Genomic DNA, 7,040 nt, shown 5'->3' on the forward strand with positions numbered 1-7,040 from the left:
CTCTCATTCCCTCCCTCTTAAGGTGATGCAAAGATCAAGTGTGATCACAGACGAAAACCCAATTTTTGATAAGGTTTAGTTATTTTTAAAAAATAACCGAGTAGCCGAAACCGGTTTGGCTCAGTGGATAGAGCGTCAGCCTGCGGACTGAAAGGTCCCAGGTTCGATTCCGGTCAAGGGCATGTACCTGGGTTGCGGGCACATCCCCAGTAGGAGATGTGCAGGAGGCAGCTGATCGATGTCTCTCTCTCATCGATGTTTCTAACTCTCTATCTCTCTCCCTTCCTCTCTGTAAAAAATCAATAAAATATATTTTAAAAAAAATAACCGAGTAAAGAAAACTTTGGAATGGCGTTCAGTAAGTCAAGGTGATCTGAGAATTAAACAGCAGCTCTACTCTGCTCAGCATCCTGTACGCGATGGCTTCATTATTTGAGCCACAGTTTTCTCATCTGCAAAACAGGACAAGTGTTGGGGTGACTCCTTTAAAAAGTCCCCCCCCCAAAAAGAAGCCTCAGTGGCCACTACTGTGGGGTCCCAAGAGGGGCCAGGAACTCTGAGAATCCAATGACTTGAGTTCCTGATTCTGCAATTCAGTTTCTTTCTCTTGATTTTTCATTGAGTAAATTTAAAGTGTGCAGTGGGTTGATTTGATACACTTAATATATTGAGCAAATTTAAAGTGTGCAATGGGTTGATTTGATATACTTACACATTGCAAAATGAGTACCACCATAGCCTTTGCTAACACTTCCATCATGGTACATAACTACCATTTCGTTTTTGTGGTGCTGACTTTTAAATCTATCTGAGCAACTCCCAAGTATGAAACACAGTATAGCTCACTACAGTCACCATGCTGCACACTTAGACCCCTAGGACTTATTCACTGTATAATTGGAAGTTTGTAATCTCTCACCAACATCTCCCCCATTTCCCCCATCCCCCAGTAACTGACATTCCAGTGTCTGTTCCTGTGAGTTCGGCTTTTTCAGATTATACATTTAAGTGATATCATACAGCATCCATTTTTCTCTGTCTGATTTATTTCACTTAGCATGATGCCCTCAAGGTCCACGCACACTGTCGCAAGCAGAACTTCCTTTTTCCTCATGGCTGAGTCACATTCCATTGTAGGCTTACAGCACATCTTCTCCATTCATCCATTGACTGGCTCAGATCTGTTTCCACATCTTGGCTATGGTAAAGAATGCTTCAGCGAACATGGCGGTGGGGGGAGACACATATACCTCTTCAAGATCCTGTTTTCATTTCCTTTGGATACAGACTCCGGAATCGACTTGCTGGATCATTTGGTACTAGTGGTTCTGTTTTTAATTCTTGGGGGGAAGCTCCATACTGTCGTCATAGTGGCTGCAAGAACTTATACTCCCATCAAAGGTGCAAATGGATTCCCTTTTTCTCTTCTTTAAATCAGAGTTTTAGGCAACATGTTATCTAAAGGCTCAACCACTAAAATTCCTGTGACTTTATGCCTCTGTCGATCTGAACCAGGTACTTATTTCAAAAGCTTTTAGCTGGTTTTCTTTGCGCTGACCACTGCTTCGTCCTACAGCTCACGGGCACCAGGGGCTCACACTCACAGGCGACTTCCTCTCCAGCATTCTTAGGACAGGGCTGTCACTTGAGCTGTGTTTGTACAGAGAGTTACGTTGTTTCCCAAACCTGTTTACGCTGTGTGCTTCTTATCATTATAACATGTAATCAAATATTGTGCAAATTAAAATTTTATTAGCATCAAAAGAAAGCAGTTCCTATGAGGACGAATGTGATTTTACTGTAAAAATAAAGTCACTTTATATTGCTATGGAATTAGGTCAGGTGTGACAATGATAAAAATGTAGCAAGGAGTCATAAAACTCTGGAAGGATTACTTGGCAAGCACCTTTAGGTTCTCAGTCCCCTTTAATGAAACGTTGGAGATCATATTTGGTGCATTAAGAGAATGGTTTACACAAGAACGATGTCATGGAACTCTCATCAGCTGACCCAGAACAAGAGGAGAGGCCCTGGACTCCATCAAATAATTGGCACATGTATACACAGTTTTGTGCGTTAAGCTACAATATAATGTTTGAGGTGCATTACAACTTTTTATGATTTCCTGCTTTAATAGACTTTTCTATTAACTGACCAACTGCCAATCCACCTGGCCTTATAAAGGAGGATTTTAAGGTAAGCAACTCAGTCTACAGCCAGGCAACCCTCTCCGGAATATTCTGTCTCCCCAGAGTGGGAAAATAGTTTAAGGAAGGAGAGCTGCTGTATCGGCCTGGACAGGAAGAAAGAGACAGCTGCCTCTGACTCCTTGTGATAACTGTTCCCTGCTGGCCCTGCCCTTGCTGTGTTCAGTTTCTTCTCTTAGTTCTCCAGACAGAAAAACGTGCATATTCTCTCTCATATGTATCTGTATGTATGTGTATGTGCATATACGTAATGTATCTATGCTTATGTTATATGTATACAGTACATATATACACATCTACATATGTACCTATACCATGTGTGCGTGTATGTGTGTGCATGTATATGTACAGGGATAGGTGTATGTGTGTATGTATATATGTATGTGTATGTATGAGTAGATGTATATGTACGTGTGTGTTATGTATATGCATGTGTGTATATGTATGTGTGTATGTGCATGTGTATGTATATGTATATTCAGTAAAGGGTCAGCAAACACAGGCCTCCCTGCCTGAACCCTGGAGAAAACCTGAGGTAGACTGCGGGCCTGACCATGTGGAGTGGTTCAGTAAGGCTGGCTTACTACTGACCCGGAGGTGGTCAGTGGCCTTGCGCAATCATGGTGCCTCCATAAAATATTGTAGCAGGAATATCACCCATCTTCTTCCCAATGTATTATGCATAGGGCACGGAGGATGCTGCTGCAGTCTAGACATCGCACCTTGCTTGTGGGACATTAAAGTTGTGGAATCTTTTGCTCAAATGAAACTGGAGCTCCAGGGTTACAAACAGATAAAAGTGGAGCGTCTCTGCAGCTGAATCCCAGGGCAACGCATACTCCCCGGGCCTTTCATGGAACCCAGACTGAAACACCAGTGCCTTCCCCGGCCGGCCGGGGTGGCTCCGCGGTTGAGCAGCGGCCTATGAACAGGGAGGTCTGGGTTCGATTCTGGGCAAGGGCAAGTGCCCAGGTTGTCAGCTTGATCCCCAGTAGGGGGGCGTGCGGGTGGCAGCTGATCAATTAGTCTCTAATTATTGCTGTTTCTATCTCTCTCTCCCTCTCTATTCCTTTTTGAAATCAATAAAAATATACTTTAAAAAAGAAAAACCAGTGCCCTCCTGAAAAGACATTTTCATTAAAACCCCTGAGCTGCCTGCAGAAAACCTGCAGAGTGACCTTGGGCAAATCACTCTGGGTGGCATCACCACAGGTGGCTGTTTGGGCACAGGCATTCCATTTCCACAAGGAGGCCAGCACACTCCTCCTCACACTCACTCCTGGGGAATGAGGCTGGGGAGGGGAAAGACTTTCCCTTCTCCCCTTCATAATGCTCCTGAATGGTTTGAATTCATTACAACCAGCTTTCACAACCGTTTTGTGAAAATTTAAAATGAAGGTTAAGACTTCAGTAAGCATGCAGGCACTAGCTGCTGGAATTAAGCATATTAAAGAGGCAGGATGTTTGACTTAGGAAGCTTACAGACTAGCAAGAGGAGCAGGCAATTAAACAATCACAACATTTCCATGAAAACACAAGTTGCAGTGAACATTCAAAGTGCTTGGGGATAACTGTTCTTGGTTTGCACAAGGAAAGGCATCGTGGAAGCTACAAAGGTATATATTCTAGCTGGGTCTTAAAAGACGGTAGTAGTTATGAGGTGGGAAAGATACTTTTAATGTATATATTGCAGGGAATTCTGACAGCTAAGCGGGCAAAATTTAAATTTTAAACGAAAACAGTACCTTTGTGTGAGTGGTTGGGCTAGGGCAATGTTTCCCAAGGTGAGAGATAAATTTAGGAAGCCCGTGAAAATATATGTATATATAACTTCAATAGTTGCATTCCTTTTACAGGCTATCTTCCATTTATAGCCACTTATTCTGGTGTTCCATTCATGACTGTGATATAAAGCTTCCTTTGAAAAATAAGCACAGCTAATCCCATGTACTATCTGACCTTGTGCAATTGACTCGATGTCCCCGAATGGCCGTGCCTTCATCCATTATGTGCAGACACTAAAAGTACCCATGGGAAGGAGTTTCCTAAATTGAAAACTGCAAATGTGATTATCCCAACAGACTGCTGCCTCCTTGCATTTCGGTGCCCCCAGGGTCTGCGATGGAAGCAGAGCTGCAAATGACTGAGGGGGCTCAGCTCCAGGCAAGGGGGTTTAGGTGAGGTGGTCCAGGCTAGGGAGCGAGAATAGAATCCATCTCCCAGGCAATTCCCAGTTGATCATAGTGACTGATGAGGGCGCTGCATTCAGAAGGAATCTGAAGCTGTGGGGAGGTTATTGCCTAGCAATGTCTAATCTCACATATTTTCCATCTATTCATTCCTTCTTTCAGCAAATATTGACTGAGCACCTACCATGTGATGGACACAGCTCTGGGCACCTGGGATTCTGAGGGCAGACAAGACCGGAAGGTCTCTCCTCTCTCATGAAGGATTCTATGCAGCCCAACCTTGCCCGGTTTCCTGGGGGGGGTGGGGGGGGTACTGGCTCTGACCCCCGCTCACGTAGGCCCAGGAGGAACTGTCACTCATTTCATGTCACATAATAAGTAAACGGCAGAAACAGGACTGGAACCCAAGGCATTTGCTTCCCAATCCAGCACAGTTTAGTCGTTAGCAGACTTTGCAAAAGCGGCTTGGTGTTCGAAAGTATGCAGCTGTCCTTACTCGGCCACCTGTTTGCCTTCCCACCTGCTGTCCCTCTGGGGCAGCGGGTGGGGGTGGCCTTCTGTTACCCGGATGGGAGCAGGGGACCAGGAGAAGGGGCCCTTTCCCTAGAGGCCTCTGCAGTTTGGAGAGGTGGCATAGAGAGGCTGGAAAATAAAGTGAAGAGAGAAATAAAAGGAGGGGGAGACGGTAGGAGTCCTGCTATTGGCAGACAGGTAATTGGTTACTTTGGGTGGTCAGCTTCTCGCATTTCCCTCCCAGGGGGAGGATGGAGGGAAATAATTAATTGAAGAAAGTTGTCTAACAAATTAGTGTGAGACGGGGCTTGAAAAGGTGAACTGCACCAGAGTTCAGAGCTGAGGGGGTTTCATCCTCAGCTCCCCAGGAAGGATGCAGAGAGAGAGGAAGGGAGAGAGGGAGGGTGTCATCTTTACCCTTCTGCAGCAGCATCCCACCTCAGATGGTCCCTGAGAAGTGGTTTTCTCTCCTTCCTGCCCTTGGGGACTAAGGGGGCGCAGAAGAACCTCACAGATGGCAAGGGACCAACCCGATGAGGTGGTACCCTCTGAGGTGGTGTTCACCAAACTGCCCATGTTTCATTCACTTGGCCGAGAAACATCCACTCAGCACCCACTCTGTGCTATGTCCTGCAGTATATAATCTGGAGGGCAAAAAAGATGAACGAGACATATCTCCCACCTTCAATGAGCTGTCAGATAAAAGTTTTTAAAAAATAAATGGAATAGCTCGGCCAGTGTGGCTCAGTCGGTTGAGCATCGTCCCCTACACCAGGGGGTCACTGGTTTGATTCCCAGTCAGGGCACATGCCCAGGTTGCAGGCTCAATCCCTGTTACAGGGTGTGCAGGAGGCAGCCAATCGATGTTTCTCTCTCATTGATATTTTTCTCTCTCTCTCCCTCTCTATGAAATAAATTTTTAAAAAATTAAAAATAAATAGAATAAGAAAGCTATGGGGGAAGATGTACCAGGGTGCTAGTGTGGCTACGGAAGACTTCTGCAAGAAGGTGATATTCGAGTTTTGTGAGCAAGGAAGAAACTGGAAGATGAACTCAAAGAAGAAAGGAAATCTTTTAGGATTTTCTAGACTCTTAAAATGAATTAGGATTTAATTCTTAAAAGCAATGACAAGTAATTAAAGGTTTTCAACAAGAACGTAAAGAGATTTGCTTTGCTTTTTAGAAAGGATCGCTCTGGCTGCTGTGCACAGCAGGGTTGGCAAAGTTTTTCTATAAGGGGACAGTTAGTAAATATTGTAAGCTTTTCGAACCAGATAGCCCATGTTCCCACTACTCAACTCAGCTGCTACAGCATGAAAGCAAACACAGAAAATACATACATGAAAGTATGAGTGGGCATGCATCCGATAAATCCTTATTTATGGGCACTGATATTCAAACTTCACATCATTGTCATGAATCATGAGACATTAGTCTTGCTTTGATTTTTTTTTCAACTATTTAAATAAGCAAATCAGCTTACAGGCCGTACAAAGGTGGCAGAGGCTGGGTGTGGCCCATGTGCTATATCCTGTATGATATCAAGGAAGGATGGGGCAGAGAGGCAGCAGTGAGACCGGTAAGAAGATGGATACCTTTTCCAAGGGGAAAAGGACGATGGCTTGGACAAAGGAGATGGCAGTCAGAAACCAGGAGAAGCAAATAATCCTGAGAGTCTTTTTAGAAGCAAAACCAACAGGGCTGGCTGACTGGAAGAATGGGATTAGTTAGCGATGCCCCCTGTCCCTTGAGTAACGGGGCGAATGGTGGCGTGATTTCCTGAGATGGGGAGATGTGGGGAGCACAGGTTTAGGGGATAAATCACACGTCAGCAGTGTGACCCTTGACGGGGAGAAAGAAACTGGAGTCCCTGTGGGTTGCCATATAAGAAACAGGGTGCCTTGTTAAATTTGAATTTCTGATCATCGAAGAGTCACTTCTAGTAAAACTATGCTGCAAATACTGCACATGACGTTTTTTTACCCATCCCTACCAAGCAAGTTTTCATTGGCTGCAATTCAAGTTTAGCTGGGCATCCTGTATTTTATTTTCAATTTATTTTTTATTAATGAAATATGTGAATCCTACCAAATTTAATATGAACATTCAGGGAGGGGCGGGGGGGGGGGGG

This window comes from Myotis davidii, unplaced genomic scaffold (assembly GCF_000327345.1).
Source record: "Myotis davidii unplaced genomic scaffold, ASM32734v1 scaffold866, whole genome shotgun sequence".
NCBI classification, from domain to species: domain Eukaryota; kingdom Metazoa; phylum Chordata; class Mammalia; order Chiroptera; family Vespertilionidae; genus Myotis; species Myotis davidii.